Source organism: Ambystoma mexicanum, chromosome 1q (assembly GCF_040938575.1).
Source record: "Ambystoma mexicanum isolate Mex_15411 chromosome 1q, UKY_AmexF1_1, whole genome shotgun sequence".
NCBI lineage: Eukaryota > Metazoa > Chordata > Amphibia > Caudata > Ambystomatidae > Ambystoma > Ambystoma mexicanum.
The window spans coordinates 69,024,486-69,045,731 of NC_090922.1; the positions used below are offsets into that span (position 1 = coordinate 69,024,486).

The window sequence follows — 21,246 nt, forward strand, 5'->3', positions numbered from 1 at the left end:
ACGCAAATCAGTCTTCGTCCTGCCACTGCCGGGAGTTATCCATCCTAAAAGTTCATGCTCCACTCTGCAAAGGAATACAAGGAAACCCCAACATATTTGGACTGTGTGGGTCCTCGTCAGTGAAGTGCAGCTCGGTTCAGTATGCGAAAAGAGCAGGGGATCCCTTTTTGGCCCACTTAAGGGGACTCAATAAATGAACACCACCAAAAAGTGTTGGATGGAAAGAGGGTTTGGGTGGTGGCAGGGCAATGCTTAGATGTGGCCTTTAGCTGGCGGTGCCCAGAGCTCCTGGCTGTGCTTCACTCATGACAAGCACTGAGGCTCACGCATGTCTGGAGTGTTTAATGGCCTCCATAGGACAGAGGTAGCAGAGGTTCAGGATTGGCAGGCCGTCCTACCATTGGGACCTAGATAGATTTCTTTAGGTTTTTGACTTTCTGTATAAAAAAAAAAACATTCTGAAAAACTGGTTATGATTACTCAAAAACGCAACCTGTCCCACTTCAGGTATGAAATCACGAGCCACTAGTGGATTCTACGCTGCATTCACAAGAGGGGACTCCCGAAATAATCTCCCATGGAGGAGGCGCTACTCTACGCTGTGGGGCTACACTGCTGTATACTGTGGCATTATATCGCACTCGGTCACTATTTACTACACCAGGACGTTAAGTGCTGCAGATAAGACACAGTGCAATTAAATGATTTGCCCGGGACCACACGTTTTGGTTGTACCAGCAGTGTTGCAGTATGCGCTTAGATATGTAGACGAGACCTCCCCTGTTCATTTTTACATGCTCTTCTTTAGGCCACGCCTTTAAGTTTTAGGCCACGCCCGTAGGGCGAGCCACGCCGCAAAGAGTCCCCCCCCCCTCCATTTCTTACCGCTCTTGAAGAACTGGTTTCTTCCATCACTTGCACCTCCCCCCTCCCTTACTGGTGTCATTATGTAATCATGATCCCAAATAACGCCACAATTTGTGAAACAAGGACTCTTTGGAAACAATATGTTTTGTGTGATTTTGCTGAATTAGTATATAGAATGCCCCCACCACTCCTGCACCCAACACACAAGTTCCAGGACATGCCATCGGAATACGCCATTATCGGGTGCGGAGTGTCATAGAGGGCAATTGATAGCCATGTCCTGAGTGCAGGCGTAGGCTCCTTTGGCCCTCTTAAATGACCGGGGGCACTCGCAGCTCATAACAATACCACAGGGACTATGTGCTTTAAAATGCACAATTCCCACACATTTTGCCCCAAACCGTGTCCCGGATACCACAAAGCTTGTTGTGAATAGTCATATATTTCGCGGCTGTGGGACACTTTAGCAGGATTTTTTTTACCCCCCAGTCCGCCCTGCCTACTGGAGTGCCCTGTGTTTTTAGTTGTTTGCCACATCTTTCGGTTTTGATGCCCACTGATGATTCGAAAAGAAAAAAAGCAATGCCTCATCCCGGGGTTTGCACTTAAAACTATATCGCAGTGGGGAGCCGACAGGCGTCTGTCTGGCCCCCTACCATGTATCCCCGCCCCTCCCCCAGCCCCCTAACGGAAAGGAGGAGATTCCAGCCATCCAAGGGACTAGGAACACGGAACACAAAGGCGAGCAGCGGGCCATGCTGCAAACTGTTTTTGAAAGGGATGGCCCCCTTCTATTTCAGCCATGCTTCATGCGCTCGGGTAACTCTACCGCTTTGCCTTTAAGCAGCCCATTCCCAAGGAGTCTTTAGACTATCCCCAGTTTGAGGTAATTGCTTCATTTCCCCTGCAAGTGTATCAGATTTCAAGACGATCACCTAAATTATATGAGGCAGCTGAAAGACAAAGCTTACACAGTGTGGAAGCCCACGCTACCTGGGCTGGTCTCAGCCACTGCGCCCCTGAGATTAGAAAAGGAGGTTGTGTACATTTTGTGGGTGGCCTGAGAACTAAGTCCGGTCCACTGCTCATGGCGCCAGCTCAGCCCAAACCTCCTCCCGCCTATCCCATCTACTCATCTTCTTTAATCAGTGGCTGTGGCGTCTCCAGGAATCATATTTAGAATGGGGGGAACAGGAAAACGTGAGGGGGGGGGGGGGGCACCTGTGATAGGCGAAAGACCAAATTCTGCATTATCTGCAAATGTGTTTCAAGCATGATTTGTGTTCCCAGCAAGCTGCGTCATAACAATCATCGCATTGCAGGTCCGTTCACAATGCAGTCTGATACTGCTTCAGACAAGGCAGCATTAAAGTGAAATTGGTATAGGTCTCATGAAAGCTTGGCATGGGATTTTTTTTTTTTTTTTTTTAAATAAAATGTATGCTTGAAGCTAAACAAGAATCGTAGAATTCACACTCAGGGACGCCAATTTAAGACTACAATGTAATTTTGATTTTGCTCTGGAATTATTGGTGATAAAAATGTAGGCCTTTTGTGTAAAAACGTGCACACTGACCGGTTGTGGAAATGGCTTCATTCTTAGGGTTCCATTTCCTATTATCATAGTAATAAAGCACTTAAAATCAAGAGAATCACGCCATGGAACATGTCCTAGCAACGTTACCATATCAACATATTTAGTATTGAAACATGACGGACAGGACAGGGTGCTGGGTAGATCTCCTAAGAAATGTTTATTTTTGACTGCAAACTTGAGCAGACAGCTCAGCAAGTTGAATGCTCATCAATGGCCGCACCAACCAGCACTAAACAAGTGCACATTCCAGCAGCACCACCCCAGGCAGGCAGGAAATTATGTATTGAAAAATAATCCAGCTAGATATAGAAAGACCTAGGTCACAGTAATGGTAAAGCGTGCATGTCAAAATGATAAGACAGAGCAAAACAAAACAATCAATTGAACTGTAACACTTGGTCTATCACATCCAGTCTGCCTGTTGTCACAGATGGCAACTCTCAGATGGTTCAAGGGTCTTTATTGAAATGCATGGCTGGGCGTTCGTGGCCATCGCTGACTCTCTCAACTTAAGTAAGCAATTCCCACCCTAGCTCAGGTGTCCGTGTTCCCCTGGTTAGTAGATATTGCTTGTTTACCCCGACCATCTAAATACTACCTAGCTGGTAGTGACGGCCTAAAGGCTATCGCTTTAACTATCTGAACTCCCTCAGGGGCTTTCTAGGCTAAACCTACTCCAACATCCAAGTTAGTTCTAGGGGATTTGTAGGGATGTGCCTTAGAAAACATCAGTTAGACCTCTTCCTCTCCCTACGTCTCTCTCGTCTCCTCCTCCTTCCCGCTACTCTCCCTACCTCCAACTTATATTTATTTATTTCAATTTTTATAAAGCGCCACATACCAGTGGGCCTCAGCGTGCACAAAAAAACAAATAAACCAAAGGACAGAAAAGAAGTGACAAGCAAGGGGGTGTCAGCAGAAGGGGAGCAAGGCTAGGTTCAGCCCGGGTTAAGATTGAACAGGAACGTTTTTATTTCTTTTTTAAAAAGTGCCAGGTTTTCGGCCATGCATATATGTCCTGGAAGAAGATTCCACTGCAGCGGTGCTAGGGTATTGAAGGAAGTACCTCCAAAGCGCACCAGTTTGTACCTAGTTTGAATGAGTGTAGGGCAAGTGGAGGAGCGTATCTTCCTTCCGCCTACTTGAGGCTTTACTCTGTCAATAAGATAGACCGGGCAGGCATTTGAAGGACAGGGTCGAAATCTTATGAGTGATCCTATGTGGTATAGACAGCCAATTAAGTGCCCTCCTTGCCTCCGAGATATGAGCACATTTGGGCAATCCCTGAATGGCTCGAACTGCGTTGTTCTGCGCAATTTGCAGGGCTTGAATGTTAGACTGCGAGGTGCCCGCTAGAAGACTATTACAATAGTCAAGTCTAGAATTGACTAGTGTGGTGGCAAGCAAGGCAAAGTTGTTGCTGGAAAGAAAGGGGCGGATATAATTAATTTGCTTTGTGATAAGGCCGCAAGATGATCGAATAAAGGAGACATGTAGCCGCATTGATAGCTCGTCATCAAGAATGACCCCCAGTGTCTTCACCTTTTTTAATACTGAGATGGTATTGTCTGCAATAGTAAAGTGGCATAGACAGGATCTAATTTGCCCCGACGAATTTTAAATGCCACAAGAGCTCTGTCTTTTTACATATAAGGGCAAGTGAGTTGTCTGCCATCCAGGCCTGGATGGCTTCATAGATGGTATTAATGGCAGTGGAGTCCTGCTCGTACCTCCCACTAAGCTGGAAGATGACTTGGGTATCATCTGCATAGTTTGTATACCGGACGCCCAATGCGTCCAGCATGTCAAGAAGTGTTCAAATGTAGATATTCAATAATTTCGGGGAAAGGCATGGACCCTGTGGGACACCACATGTTTGGAAAATGGGGTTGGAGCTTTCCTCACCAACAGACACTCAGACAGTGCGAGGACCAAGGAATGATGAGATCCACTGGGAGACGATATTGGAACAATGGGCAACCTCCCCCAAGCGTGTCACCAAAAGAGAGTGGTCCACCAAATCGAAGGCCCCAGAGAGGTCCAGAAGCATCAGCAGGGCGGAATGGCCATTATCCACCATGCCGGCATAGGTGGATTTAAGGTCCAGCATGGTGGTTTCCATCCCGTGCTGAGCTCTGAACCCTAATTGGCGTAAGCCAAGTATCTTGTGGTCTTCGATGTGTTTTTTTAATTGGAGGTATGCCAATTTGACCATGATCTTGAGGATAAAGGATACATTTGTGATGGGCCGGTAATTATCCGTGACATGTGGGTCAAGATTGGTTTTCTTCAACAACAGCGTGATCCATGCCTCCTTAAGAGATGAGGGAACTACACCCTCATCAAAGGAGCGATTGATGAGCCTAGTCATCCATGGTGCTAGGACTTCAAGTGTGTCCATAAAAATATCTACAGGAAGCAGTCTGTTGGGCAGGTGGTAGGTTTGAGATCCCGATTGCATTTAGCAACTTGTTCCTCCGAGTAGTGTGAAAAATGTAAACATGGTATGTTGTTCATGTCGGGCGGGGGGGATGTAAGCCATTTTAAGATGGATTTCTGAACTCTGATCTGGAGGGGCAGAGGTTAAGAAGGCCAGCCTAGTTTCTTGGAACAGGGTAACCTCTGGACAAGCCAGACCAATCAGGGTAGCTATGGCAGGCGGTCAAGACTAAGTCTCAGGAGGGGTGAGGGTGACTGAAGGGCTCAATGAGCACACAGAGCAAGGACACTTACAAATTACTCCAGACAGGTGTTATATCAAAAATATATACACATTTATTACAAGGCCTTTGTAACAGACCATAGCAAAAGAATCACAGTAACACTAAGTAAACCAATACATCACACTGAATTCAATATATATACAAGACCATGGGGGTCTAAAGGGTTAAATGCACGAAATATGTTGACAACCTAGATGAGAAGGAAACAGGGAGTGCAGTTAATCTCTAGGCCCAGCTCAACATCAATAATTCACCTAACTAAGAGGCTGTCCAAGCCCTACGAAGAGAGGAGCCTTATGCTCAATAGTACATGCACGCGCTTGTGCCAATGGGCGGAATAGGGTCTCTTCAAGGGTCTCTAGCAGCTCAGGAAGGTGGATGAGGCGATGCAGAACAGGTTCCCACTATTCAAGAAGGACCTCCACTTGAAGGCAGAGGCAGTTCAAGAGTGCGGGATGAAGTCGCTATTTCGCAATAGCTGTGGAAAGGAGAGGGGCCCCCAGGGGCCACTCATGCATACAAATGGGCTCTTGCGCTATGGGCCACCGGTTGGAGTAAGGAGTACTCACTGGTCCCCGACGCAAGCAGACCCAAACTTCGCCAGTTCAGTCCACTTCGCTGGCAGGTTCGAATGCGTCAAAAAGGACGTCTCGGCACCTTTCAGTTCCTAAGATACAGCGATGATTCCCAAACGGGACAGTGGCGATTTCTCCGCTCCAGGTGGAGGAATCGGCCCAGTTTCACTGTAGCAGACTTCAGGGGCGAGAGGGTCACAAATGCAGCAAACTTGCACAGGTGATTGCCGCGGCAGGGCAACACGGTAACCGCATTGACTCCGGTCCTGGCGCACTCGTCTCACTTCAGACCTGGGAACGCCAAGGGTATGAAATTCGGTGTGAGGGTGCCGTGGACACAGAGCTAGCAGTATACCAAGTTTCGAGGGCCTCCTCGAAACGGTGGCGGTGACAGAGCAAAACAACTGGGTAAGCTGGTGAGACCACTGGTTGGTCAAGGGACACTTCCGAAAAAGCTTACTTGCAGGGTTTGATGAAGGTGCCGAGAATAGTTGGTCCCACTATTCCAATGGGTCGAAGCGTCTTCGCAGACCTTCTAGGACGACCAGATGCAGAGGGGTCCCACGGGACGACAGCGGGCTCAGGGTGCCAAACCTTCCAGCGGGTCACCAGTGGTTCCTCGACTCAGCTTCTCAGTTACAGGATACTTGGATCCTATCAGTTGTTCAGTGAGAACTCAGGAGATCGACATGGTAGTGGTGTTTTCAGCCTCCTCTTATCCAAAGTTCCCTTTGCGCCAAAACGGAGAGGACCCAATGGGGGATCTGCTCACAAACACACACTCCATACGTGGACCAATCACGGACCACAGTGGTCCCAGGCATTCATGCCATTCCAGACTCTCTAGCCTCCAGGATGTGTATGGGAATCAGACATTCCAGCCCACATCCTGGAGGCACACACACAAGGCATGCAAAAGCCCGCAAAAGCACTGGGATTTGCGGGAAAGTGCATGACCAAATAAGGACTGACTCAGGTCGGCTCGACCTGGGGAAGGTGAAGGGGCAAAATGGCCAAATGACAGGACAAAGAACCACGTGGCATGGCCATTTTGGAGCCAGGCCACCCATCTGTGCCAAACGCGTTTAATGCGGTTAACATGGCAGGAAAGGGTTAAAAAGAATGCGAAAAGATAGCTGCCACCAGTCCTGTCCATGACACATCTGCACAGTTCATAAGTCCAGCGAGAGTATCTAGAGCCTTTGCAAATGACTATAAACCCAAGTGTGCTGTATGGTAAGATACATTGCACACTTGATACATGTTGCACAAAAGCTGCAACATGAGGAAAGGACGAAGGGAAACAAAGTCTCCCAGTACTGACTGTTTTACGGGCATGTAATTTTCCCCATAAAAAGTGAGCGAAAGCCCAGAGGAGTGCAGCCGAAGGCTGTGCTTCTCTGGCAAAGTCAGTCAATGGTGTATAAACAGCAGCAAAAAGGTTGGGGGTTGACACATGGAGGGAAAATTACATACAATTATGAAATCTTTCCTAACAAGCCATGCAAACGATTGTTGGGTTCCTGCGTAGTCAAAAGGTTATTAATGGTTCCCCCTATGAGTCGAGATTTTGGCCAGGAAACCATCATGGATTTCCTGACACCAAGCAGAGTCCTTGGTGACAACATTATTAGTGGAGTGTGGTTCCTGAACATCTGTCAGTATCTCCCACCTTCTCGTCCTAACTCTATCTTCTCTTTCCCTTCAATGTCTGTTTCTCTGCTACCACCTACCTCCACCGTCCTGCTCTCTCTATCTAAAATACTAGCTTGTCCTTCACATTAGTAATTTCACTCTGCCCTACCTTCTAATCAGTCACCCGTCTTTCAATCCGACACTCATCCTCTACTCCCTGCACTCCCTCTAACACACTCTTACTAACCCTGCACAAACATTCACAACACTACTACTTGCTCTCACCAACCAATACCTCACCTTTTCTTTTAAACACCTCCACACTCATGTCCACCTTCCTTCCTCCTGCTGGTATCTTGATTGGTATACCACCTCCTCCTACTCTGAGCTAAACCGAATAATGAACACCTTCCAGTTTCCTGCCGCCCACCTCCTGTTCCCATTGGACTGCCAGCTTAGCAATCTGGTTCTGTCTTTCCTGCCTGGGAGGTGTTACAATAGTCAGTGTTGATGGAAAGACTGCTCCCTTGTTCTGCACAGGACCGCAGTGCTCCAACAATGGTGGCCTGCACTAGCGAGAGTTACAGTTTGTGCTGGTGGGCCGCATTGCAGCAAAGTCCCGGGTTAGTGTTGCACAATTGGTAGGAGCAATCGGTATAGGTAGAAAACATTGCACACCATAACTGCGAGTCAGAAAACAACACATTTTTAAAACTTATTTTACCACATTTTATTAAATAAATAAATGGGCGTTGGTGGATACATTAAGGTGGGGATGTGGGGCCGGGGGTTGCGGTTTATCTCCCCCTGCATATATTTTCACAAAACTGTGCAAAAAAAAAAAAATTAATAAAATGTGATGTTTTCCAATTTGCAGCAAACCAAAATCAATGTATTCACGTAAATCCGTAGCAACCCGCTCTGCTGCACAGTTATGAGAGTTTCTGATCTGGCTCCGCCACTGCTGCAGGTGTACGACGATTATGGTTGTTGCTTAGTGGAGCACTGTGTTCCTTGCGGCTGCATGGAAGCTCCCTCTCTCGGCTTGCTGGTTCGTCCTTTTCTCTGCAGCGTAGACAGATTAGTTGGCTGAAATGCTCATTCCGATGGGTTAGGCTCTTTCGGGCGGTTTGCCCAGGTTATGGGTATATGTGGCTGTTGGCAATTGTGGTGGGTCAGAAGGAGTCATCAGACACACATTGGACATTTCTTCAGTATTTATGCAAAATAATAAAGAAAAGACCTGTCTTACCCTACTGCTACAGGGATGCTCTCTATCTAACCAATTTAATCTACCCTACCACTAATATCTAAAGCTTGCCAAAAGAAAGTCTCTCTCCCAGGGGCTTCCGTCTGTCTCAAGGCTTTACTTCAGGGGTCATATATATATATATCAATCACTCTTCCCTTCCATCCTTTTCCATCCTACATAGGATTATGTGACTAATTTAGGGAATTCATCCCTTCTCCCCAAAGGGGGTGGGAGAGTCCCCCTTTGAGGCTAGGGTGGTAAGCCCGCTCTGCAAGAGCCCCCATAGGCATATGTACAAGTGGGACCTCGCTGGGAGAGATTCCCCCTTTGGGCACAAGGACTCCCATACCCATGTGGAACTCCCTAAACCATTCCCTGTGATGGCATACATGGGACGAACCGATCTGCAAAACACAACCACCTTTAGAAGACTGGCTGAAGACGAACAATGTAAGCCATTTTCCTTAAGAGAAAGAATCTGTCACTTTAAGAAAAAACCTTCAATTCACTGCGATGAGGAGGCTGAAAATAGAGGTCGCGGAGAACAAGGAGGAATGAGAGAATCGCATACGCCAGCAGGGGAGGACGGCTATGAAAAAATGCAACACCTGATGGAGGCGGAGCCGAGCAGAGTGGCAGAGCCTGCAAAGTTCTGCACCGCTTTCCGCCAGAGAGAGATGCTGAAGCACCAGCGTATGCAGGCAGAGAGAAGCAAAGGGGAAGAGAACCCAGATTCTGATGGTGGCGTGACCAAGGATCCTTTGTGGTGGGCAGGCTGCCCAATCAACAGCACCAACACCACTGAGCTGAGAGTGCAGCAACCTGTCCAAGTATCAGAAGCGATAACGGGAGGCCGTACAGAGCAAGAGAAGCATGCTTCCGAGAACAAGCCAGCCAAGAACAGAGAGGAAAGAAACAAAACCGAGCAACTGCAGGTCTCTGAGACGTTCCCCAGTAACGACAGAGGTAACAGGGAGAACAGGAGGACCGGAAGTCCGCAGGGGATTAGTTATAATTCGAAAGGAACTCGTGCCAGTGAAATTGATGACACTCAAAATATAGAATTGATGAACTTGAACTGTAATAGTCTGAGAAAGAGAATCCCAAGTGATCCTGAGAAAAAAGTAATTAAAACTGGGATAAAGTTACCATGGGAAGAGGGGACAAGACTCGTCTATGTAAGAAAGTCTGAGTATAAAGTATGTGAGAGAATATGAGATAAAGGAAAGAGAAAAGGTACATCACCTAAAAAGGTATATCTTACCAAAATATAGAAGGCCAAAATGCCTGGAGCAAAAAACAGACCAAAATCCAAGAAATGACTTATGGCGGACAGTACATCAAGATTGAGGAAAACCCAAACATAATGTGAGATAATTAAAAGACTTGGTATGGAAGGTGACCAGAGACTATTTAAAGGTTGGATATTAAAAAGGAACACTGAAAGTTAAAGAAGACCATTATACCATCCGGAGAAGGGGGTCATTCTCTTGACCTTAGTTGATTAGATTAGTGGTAGAGTCAGTTAGGGTTAGAGCTTGGACAGCAGACTTTGTTATTTTGGACATTTCCTGACGACAGACTAGCACCTTCGTGATTCATATAGGTAGGAAATACCCACTAGTGTTAGGGACAGATAGCCATTATTCATATTATTTAATAAACATATATTGGAAATGTCACAGTATCCTCATCCTTCTTCTGATCCTCCACAATACTCTTTCCGGCTTTCTGAAACCCTTGTGCTTAATATCTTCACTCACTTTCCTTGGGTTCTCGTGAAATATGCACTTTTGCTTTTTCAATGTCCCAACATCAATATCGTAGTTTTCACCACTTCCTTCACTTAGGATATGTTCCCCCGGTGGCCTACCCCTTTTTCATTCCACCACGGTACTTTAGTTCGTCGTGGGTGGCATTTGGGGGTTTGGCGCTCACACAAGTCTCTTCTTCGGTTCCTCGTCTCCCTGTTCCGGGCTTCGCAACCACCCCACTCTCGGCATCTCTGTAGGTTGTCGCACTCTGCGAATGCCGGCTGACAGGAGGTTTCAGGTCTCCCACTTATGTCAGCGTCGTTAAGATAGGCCCCAGGCCGGGGGGCGTGGCTACGAGGGCCATGTAGGAGGACGTGATCTGAAGGAGCTCCCGAGATCCTGTAATGATCCGGGCGAAAAAGTGCATAACGATGGGCCGACGACCGTTGAAAATACATATGTCGGCGTGTGAATGATCGGGCCACGCATGGTGAACTTCTGGATGGTGTAGGAAGAACGGCGGCAGAGATCTGTGGGGAAAAGATAAGGAGCGCCGGAGAGGAAAGACGACACAAAATGGCCGACCAATGTCCGGAACAAAGGAAGGAGCAGGCCGCACGGTGACCGAGCGAAAGGGGCGTACTGAGTGCGCATTTGTCATTTGTGCAAAATACAGGTCCTCTGGGTCATGTCGAATAGAACGGTGAGGCCGAAGGCGAAACAGCCCACCTTAGACGACTTCGCTAAGACGTCCCCGGGTCAAGACAATACCAAGAGCAGGGACAAGCCGCCTGCAAGCGGCATGACGACATCGGGCGCTAACCAAGAAGTCCTAGCTGCGATTGCGGACCTAAGGGCGGCCTGGGAATCTAAACTCGAACGCCTAGGCCGGTAATAGCCAAAATTCTTAATTACCGAGATCGGGAGAGGATATTGGAACACTTTCGCAAGGGAGGAACGATTACATGAGGAGCAGCAAACATCACGGCCTACCCGGACTATACCCTGTCTGTGCAGCGTAGCCGCATGAACTTTGGGACGGTAAAGCGGAGATTGAGAGAGGCGGGCCACAAATATATGTTACTGTATCCGGCAAAATTGAAATTAATTCATAAACACAAAACTTTGTTTTTTGAGACCCCGGAGGATGCCATGGGATGGCTTGATGCGCAGGGATGTCCCCAGGAGTCAGAAGTTCGGACGGAGAAAGAGCACGGAAGAGATAAGTAATGCACGAGGAAGGTGCCACAAGATGGCGCGGCACGTGGGACTTGAATATAGTCGTTTGCGCAGCCTTCAGTAGAGAAGTTCAGACTATTGCACTAAATGTTAGAAGCACTGTAGTTATTATTGAATTAACGGGAGCCTTACAGAGCGGATCTCTTTACCCCACAACAATTTTAGTTAAGTGGCCATTAGGGCGACTTCACCCTACTGAGCTCTGTGCATTGTTTGGTGCTTGCAGGGCTAGATGTGGGGGTGCCTGAGTTCCGAGAATGGAGCTGGGCAGCAGTTGGGGTGTGTGATGTTGGGGAAGGGACAGGTGGGGCGAGGGGAGGGAAGTTGGGAATTTGCTGTGTACATAGTTATGGGGAGTTTGAGCTGGTACGAGAAGCTACAAGCAAAGATGGAGAGCTGTATCTGTATCACGTGGGCAAAGGAGAATCGCTACATGGAGGGCAGGAAGACACTCATGAGCCATGGGGGACCTTAAGATTGTAACATGGAATGTCAGGGGACGTAACAGTTACTTAAAGAGAAACAAAGTCATGATGTACTTAAAAAGACAGAAGATTGATATTGCGTTGTCGCAGGAAACACATTTGACCCAGCAAAAATTGGAACTGGTGGGGAAGAAGTGGAGAGATACTGTAGTAGGCTCTCCGTATTCTGCCTACGCTAGGGGAGTGCTGGTCTGGGTGGCACCGCACGTTCCGCTCCAACTTACACAAGAGGTGGTGGACACGGAGGGGAGGTTGGTCATATTAAAGGCTTTGGTAGAGAATAAAGGTGTGCATTATAAATACTATGCCCCCAACCAAAACACTGCGACATATTTTAGAACCCTGTGTACTCATCTGGGCGCGTGTATGGGAGGAGCGGTTATCTGGGGAGGGGATTTCAACTGCGTGCTCAACCCAAAGGCAGACAGATCTGATGGGAAGGTTGATAGGCCCACCCCAGCGGCCAGGGTATTGCAGACATTACTAGACGACTTTGGGCTGGCAGATGTTTGGAGGCTGAAACACCCTAATGAAACACAGTACTCGCATTACTCATCTCCGCAGCAACTGCATACGAGGCTGGATTACTTTTTTGCCACGCCAGATGTGGTGATAGAGACCACCCAAATAGACTATAGAGCGAGGGTCCTGTCAGACCACTCGCCTCTGGTGCTGAGTTGGCAGTGCTGCCGCCCCAGGGCGCGGATACCGACATGGTGCCTACGGGCGGAGGCGCTCCGGGACCCGGTCTTCAGGGAAGATATCAGGAATGCGATCACACAGTACTTTGAGGTAAACACAGGCAGCGTAGACTCAGCGCGCACGCTCTGGGAAGCCTTTAAGGTGGTATTGTGGGGTGCTGCTATTGCTAAGTCAAAAGGTCTACAGGGTGGGGTCCTAACGGAACTAGAGGAAGCAGAAGAGAAACTGGAGCGCGAAAGCAACAGGGCGGGAGGGGATGCGGAACTTGTACTCGAGTTACAGCAGAGGTGCGCAGAGCTTTGGGAAAGGCTCTGCAACCTTAACTATAAGAAGTATGTCGAGAGGCAACATGCAGGAGGGGATAAAACTGGCCGCTTGTTGGTGTGGTTATATAAGAGCGAAACCCCCAGGCCCCCGATTAGGACAATAACTAAAGAAGGCGGGGAGGTGGTTGACACCCAGGAGGGAGTCAACGAGGCATTCTTGGACTATTATAGGACATTATATGAGGACAGAGGAGGGGATAATCGAGAGGAGATTAGAGAAACTTTAAAAGACATGGAATTACCTAAGATTAGTGCTGAAGAAAGGGAGGAGCTGGACGCACCGATTACCTTAGAGGAATTGGAGGAGGTGGTGAAGCAGCTGCCCACCTGCAAGACCCCAAGCGCGGACGGATTCCCTGGCGAGTTTTATAAAACATATAGAGTGGAAGTACTCCCCCCTATGCTAGAGATGCTCAATGAGTCTTTTGAGATGGGTCGGCTGCCGGAATCGCTAAGAGAAGCGTTAATTGTGCCGCTCCCTAAGCCCAACAAGCCAGGGCATAGCTGCGGCTCCTATAGGCCGTTGTCAATGTTGAACCAGGATAGCAAGATATTGACGCCGGTCCTGGCCAATAGGCTGCGTAGAGTTATTAGCAAACTGATACACCCGGACCAGACAGGTTATGTCCCCACCAGAAATATAACCCACAACCATAGGCGACTCCACCGGGTGATTGAAGAGGGAAACAGGAGCGAGGGGGAAATGGCAGTGGTGTCCCTAGATGCAGTCAAAGCTTTTGATTCAGTGAGGTGGCCATGGTTGTTGGAGGCCCTGGAAGAATACGGGATGGGGCCGGGTTATTTTAGGTGGGCAAAATTACTATACAGTGAACCACTGGCCAGGGTACGCACAGGATCGGTGATATCTGAGAGGTGGCAACTCAGTAGAGGCACCAGACAAGGGTGCCCCTGGTCCCCGATGTTATACATTCTAGCCCTGGAGCCCCTGGCAGTGTACCTCAGACAACAATATGACATGGTCGGTATTGAGGTAGGGGGAGAGAAACACCTAATATCCTTGTATGCTGACGATTTACTACTATATTTGAAATATCCTGAGGAAAATCTTCAGTATATTCTAGAGGTTATGGAAAGTTATGCAGAACTATCCGGCATAGCGGTGAACCCCCAAAAATCGAGCATGTTCCCATTGGGGAGCTACATAGGAGCCCCTCTGGAGCGGTTGCCAGTGTTGTCCGTACCCTGGGCGGCTGATTCCTTCCGCTACCTCTGAATAGATGTGTATCAAACGGTGGAGGGGGAACACTTGCATAATACTGAGGTGGCTGTGAAAAAAATCCGAACAAATATGAAGTTTTGGGAGAAGCTGCCACTGGCGATGATGGGACGGGGGGGCGATGCTCAAAATGGTGGTCCTGCCCAGGCTGTTACATTTCTTCAGTAATATCCCATACTTGATATCCAAAAAGTTTTTTGTCAAACTGAACAGCATGTGCAGGGACTTCCTATGGCATGGCACTCGCAATAGAGTGGCGCTATGGAAGCTGCAGAACTTCCATGAAAGAGGGGGCATTAAGCTGCCGAATTTTGAGGCCTATTATGTAGCTAAGCAGTTGCAATATGTAACCAAATGGCTCTCTAATGAGGTAACTCCTGAATTTAGGCTGTTTGGGCGGGACTGCACACCGTTTTACCTAAAGGAGATTATCTGGGTGCCTAGACTTGAAATTAAAGAACGCCCGGGTATGATGTTGCTTGGGTGGAAGATGTGGCGCAGAGTATGCCAACTGATGGAGAACCCGTACCCGTGTTCCCCACAGGTGCCGCTAGTCGCCTTAGCTGGGGGAGACAACCAACTCAGAATGATAATTAGGACCTATTGGGAATCGGTCGGGCTGGTCACATTGGGAGATGTATGGCAAGAAGGGATTATTAAAGATTTCGAAGAACTGGGAGAAGAGGCAGGTTTGCACAGAGGCCAATATGTCACGTATCTCAGGCTAGTGCAGACTATTCATAAAACCTGGCCAGAGACTGTACTGGCGGAGGAGCCAGACGTCCTAATGGGAACAATATATGACATATCAGAAGGAGGGCACAAGATCTCTAGACTGTACGAGATGGTGATGACCCGGGTGGGGAAGGATTCGACTCATTTGAGGCTGGACTGGGAAGCGGAGGCACAGATGACCGATGGGATGTGGGAACGTGCTATGGGATACCACAAGAAGGTGTCCAGAAACGCCAGATTGCAGCAGATACAGTTATACATAACGCATAGAGCCTATATGACCCCGAAAAGAATATCTAAGTTTGTAAACGCAGGAAGACAAGCATGCCCAAAATGCGATGAAGAAGATGCTGATATGACACACATGTTCTGGTCTTGCCCAGTGATTGAAGCTTTTTGGGGAAAAGTGGCACGAAAACTAGCGGATAAAGGGGTCACGCTCAACATAGATACGGCCTGGGCCTGCCTGTTGGGAGGGTTTCCCAGACCACGGAATACTGAATATGTTGGGAAACTGAGGGACCTGGCATATGTGCTTGCTAAAAGAAGGATTGCCATGGGCTGGAGGCAGTGCCACAAGCCACGGGTTGAGGTATGGTGGCGGGACTTACAAAAATGGGCGGAGGCTGAAACGGTAGTGTGGCAGGAGGCATGTAGCAAGTGCAGGGAAGAAGAAGTGGGTAACCTGATGGCTTGGAGAATGTTAATAACAGGACTGTTTGGCACATTGGTGGATTCTGCAGCTTCGGAAGGAAGCGATACCCGGCCACACGCAGCAGATACAGAACGAGAAACGCAAATAAGCTCTTGAGGGGGGAGGGATTTGGGGAGCAGTATCGTGCGTTAATTGATGTTCACGAGTCTGTTGTAAATAATGCTGCAAGTTTGGTTTGTATTGTTTATTTGTTTTCAAAATAATAAAACTTAAAAAAAAATAAAAAATAAAAAGATAGGCCCCAGGCCCACCACGGTTCTTCCAAGGTCACCCCGCTACTTTGGACGATCCTCCCAGCTCTGTTCTGAAAGCAGCTGTTCAGGTTGCAGGGTCACCGGCGTATCGCTGTGGTGTTCTCTGCTTCTCGGATTGCTGCGGGCTCCAAAGCTCCTCTCTGCTATACCCCTCCAAGGCTTAGCCACTTCAGAGACCATCCCATGCGCATGGTTTTCTCTCCGCTTCTCTGATGCACTCGTCCTTACTTACAAGTTATCTCTTAAAGGGATATTTCCTTTTCCTGCAAGCGCAGTAGTTGATCCAGCATTGCCTGGAGCCAAATAAAAGGAGGGCCAGGTGGCTTGCATAGGGAGTTCCATGTAGGAATGGGAGTCCTTGTCCCCTAAAGGGGGGTCACTCCCAGTGAGGTCCCACTTACCCAGACCCCTAGGGAGAGTCTTGCGGAGTGTGCTCATCACCCTAGCCTCAAAGGGGATGCCCCCTACCCCAAGGGAGAAGGGGCAAATACTCACAATTCCTCACACATGATAAAAGTAAGGCAGGCAATTTATTTGAATTTTTGTTTACCGTGTTTCCTACCCATAGTGTCCCAGAGCACTTTAAATGGTTCAAATATTTAAAAAGCGAGCGTTGAAAAAAAGTTACAAGGGATCCAGCCCCTGAGTGCTCAAGCATACAAAGCCTACAAACTGTAGGTGTCGGGTTACACCAGAATGACTCATCCCGGTGTAATCCGACACCTGGATTCTTCTGTCCCTCGGGAAAGAGTGGCCCTGATGAAGGATGTATTTCCAAAATGCATTGGCCCACACTTTCGAGTCTGCTTCTGTGATTATGCTTGTTCAAGTGGAATAAAAGACATTCAATTGCTAGGACACATTACTGGTCTCACCCGATTAAAACCATTAAGGAACTTTCCTGATACTTGGGTCTCCTAAAGTGAGCACACAGCACTGAAGTTTCCCTACTTCAAGTCCTAATCTTAATTGTACTTCCACCCAATGGTGCCACTTTGGGCATTTTGGAGTGCTCTCTAGAATGTACCTACTGGACTCAAGAACCTCACAAGTTAATAGTGGTGGTGCCAACTCATCCCTCTCACAAGATTACGTACCTTGTCACACTCTTCAATACACAAAAACTCTACGTCCTTAGCTTCATTTGCTATTGCCAATATAGAAAATCAGCCATTGCAAGAAAGTCAAAACCTATGTGAAACTTGGAAGGCTTGTGGCAAGGTGAAGCGTGTTGAAAATATCATACTGCAGCCCGCATTAACTGCTAAGCGTATGCTTCAGCTTCTGAGAGTGTACAAGAAAGGAACTCGTCACAACATGTTTCTGACAGTTCCTTGCTGTACGTGCCCATCCCCAGGCCTGCCGCTGCTCCCTACAGGGAGGAGTGAGGGCGATGTGTGGGGAAACTCGCCTGCAGACTCTGATATTCTCGGTTCCTCGCCATCAGCACCGTGGGCTGGCTTTACTATGACCTAAAGCTCTATAATTGGTCAATGTTGCCAAGCAATTACAGTTTACAAAGGATATTCTCCTTTTCTTATGGCTACCAATAGTTAAACTACCAAACGTACATGAGGACATTTTTACTATACTCATCTGTCTAAGTAACTACTAAGATGGTTTATAGCAAGTCTCTTCATCACCGCTTCCATCTATTCCCTCGTTATACTATGTGCCCTTAGTTTATTTTATTGATATAAATGTTACCAACTAAATCAGATCACACAATATAGTGCCTAGCTGCGCCGCTTCATCCTACTAGGGTGTCAGGCCTTCACTGCATACATCTACAACCATTATCAAATGGCTAAACAAAAACAAAAATAAGATTGAAAATGCATATGCCTTAATTACAAAATGTAGAACTAACAAAACCAAAAGATCAATCCTTAGAATGCAGAGCTCTCACCTATTCCCCCCTCCATACATCTTGTGTGGTATGGCTTCTCAGCATGGATTGGTCACCCATGTCTGAGGCATCATTTATGTCAATGGTGTCAGAACTTCCTACTGGAACATGAAAAAGGACTAACCCGAGAAATTATCTAAATATTGGGCCAGGAGGTTTAAATATCAGGGCAGTCGTTAGCTTTGCACTGATGTTCTTATGACTTCAAATACTCTTATCTGCAAACATGCGAGTCTATTTACTCAATGATTCAACAACTGTAGATAAAGAAAATACTTAACATTCAGTTCAAATGTAGACATAAAAAAGGTAATGCCCTTAATCACTTGTTCCAATCTAATGAATGGAGTTTATATAACTTATGTTCAAATGTTAACTGTTAGCCCATAGAAGCATTTCAGAAATGCCATAGCCAATTACATGCCCTTTCTTGTGGGCCTGAGCAGATCCTATTGAGTGAATTGAAGTGGGGTCCATTAATCATCCAGATACTTCAAGGTGTGCCAGTATCATAACGGTTAATATTTTATACAACGGTTACTCTTCCGTTCTGCTTTTAAAACAAATGAAAATATTTCAGTCATTCATACCCTTGGGAAATCGGCTTTGCAATCTGTGTATCAAATAGGCTTCAATGCATGTTAGCCCCTTCCCAATCACACTTTCCTCACCATTGTTTACCATTGGTTTCAATAATTTAATAATAATGTTGAGAAACTGGATGTTGTGCCTCAAAGAAATATTTGTTAACTGGGCAATTTCATATTTTTATTATGCATATCTTCATTGGTGGGGAGCACTTGGCACATGACTGCACCAGAAATTATTATAATGCATACAGTCTTTTAGTTGGACTGTATCGGTTCGAACCAACAGATGATGAACATTTGTCTGCTATTGACATGCACATTTCAGTCAAGTTTCTCAAATTCATGTAAAGCCGTTATCTGTGTATATAATGAAGTTGTTAGATGGCAATTCTTCTTTTGATTTAACTACTAGTTATGGTTTAAAAAGTTCTTTTTGAGCCTGGTTTGATGCCTATTATTTCAATAAGATTTTTTAGAACATTTACAAACCTTAAAATTGCTCCATAATAATGCTGATTCTCACTCAAAGTCTTATTAGTTGGTACACATTCCCTACAATCTTAAATATTTTGAGTACAGTGAATTCTTAATGATTCGTTGTGGGTGACTGGAGTCACCCTGTGCACCCCTGCACTGCTAAGTGTAGCACCAGAACAATTACCACCCGGTTGCATTGCATTGAAAACAACACCATTGCTAGCACCGGAACAAACATGCATAAATGCGATATTTGCGCCAGCCCACTGTGAGAAACCCGAGGGTATTCTCCCAGTAAGACCTCAAGACTTCCTTATTCAGGTGACCAGGTCACGGCCATCGCTGTTCGATCCATTTCCTGGTGGTGGACCAGTGGGGGAGGATCACCTGGGTAATGGGAATCCAGGGTTATGCTAGGGGGAATACCCAAGGTGAGACGCTGTATTCTACTAAGGAGGAAGAAGAGGGGGACCAACTATCTGCAGTTTTCATTGGTTATTCAATGTCTACCTCCCTTCCACCCATAGAAGATCCCATATTAAGGACCCATCAACCCTACACCTCTGATAAACCAATTAGAAGTCCAAACCCTGTGCATCTCAAAACCACATCTCCCAGAACCCATTTCCCTGTTCCCTATCTGCATACTCCCAGCCGTTCTTTTCCACACCCCTCTAGTGTGCATTTCCCACGCGTCCCATTTACGCAGAAGAAACAGTACAGTTCCCACAACTCCCCTTATTTAGTTTATGAACCCTATCAATCCAATCCCTTTCATTTTCATCTTCCGAACACCCAATCTGCTCAGATAAAATACTACAATTTCCATAAGGCTATATGTTCTATCCTCCATTCCGGTTATTCTCGTCCATTTCAGAATCCCTACCCATTCCGCTCTTCTCAGTATACCAATTAACCCCCATCCCATCCCATAGGACATTCCGACATGATTACTGTTTTACTGACTTGTACTGTTAAACCGGTGTACCCGACGGGTCCCAACCCGAGGCTCAGGCAAAGTCCGGCAATTAACTTGAACCACACAGACCCGACGGCCCTTCCTTTCATCCACAGGGATAAAATGTGGAGCAGATGAGTGCAGTTTGAGCAAGGCAAGAAAAGCGAGCATAGCCGAGACCGCGACGAGACAGCCACCAGGCAGCAGTTCAAGAGAAGGAGAAAAGAGGCAGGAAGTGAGGGGATGGCAAGGCTGAAAGTGACCTTGCCCTTTTCGTCCCAGACCTACAGAACCTTTGTCAAGGAGAATCTAAGACCGCGAACAATATCACAAGAGTCCTGCAGCAGATGTGAGTGGTACATGGCGCAGGCTTATGGCGATAAGCAGGAGCGAGGGATGCTCCCACACCCGTGGTGCCGGTCTTGACTCCAGAGAACCAGAAGCCATGCGGATCACCACAACCGGTGAGTCGAGGGGAGAGCCGATAAGAACCGGGCTGTACTGAGTGACAATCGCAGGAGTGGAAAGCTTCGAACCAAGGCTATTAAATTTTGAATGAACTGTTAAAAGTGTGAAGGGGGAGACCAGCTGCAGAGTGAAAGCGGCACCACGAGGGTGCTGATTCGAGAGACAATGGTTGAGCCCCATATGAGAAAAACCACAAGTAACAGAAGGCCGTAGGAAGACCCGCAAAATAGGTCAAGGTGGTCATACAGATGGTCAAGCAAAATCCCAGTACAATCAAAAGACTTTGATCTGCAAGCACTGTGAAAGAAAGGAAAGTGAATCCTGAAACCTTTGAACTGTATTAAAGATATAAAAGGGAACATTGAAAGTAAAGAGGGATGAGCCACGATCACCCTGCTCGAGAGCCATAGAAAACCCAGTAAAGGGAGGCCAAGAATCGAGAGAGGTCAGAGCCAGGCAGAGGGGGATCCAAGGGTGAAAAGTTGTCACCCCGAAATTGAGAAAAAGGAAAAGCAGAAACTAAAGAGACAGCAAGACTGAACCTGAAGGAGAGATGCCAGAGATGAAGCTATCATCCAAGTAATGGCAGTCAAGAGGGGTCCGAGCCTGGCGGAAGGAGATCCAGGGGTGAGGTCATCATCCGACTACTGACCGTCAAGAGAGGTGCGAGCCCGGAAGAAAAGGAACTGACATATAAAAGTTAGGAATATGATACGTGAAGGGTCAGCCCAGAAGAGGGGGACCCAGG

The 21,246-nt window shown here is 47.2% G+C and overlaps 1 protein-coding gene across 2 annotated transcripts in view; it reads right to left on the bottom strand.

Moving 5' to 3' along the window:
- Positions 1 to 21,246, bottom strand: part of TANGO6 (transport and golgi organization 6 homolog) — a 1,470,654-nt gene that overhangs the window by 766,452 nt on the left and 682,956 nt on the right. The gene's annotated exons all lie outside the window — the stretch shown is intronic.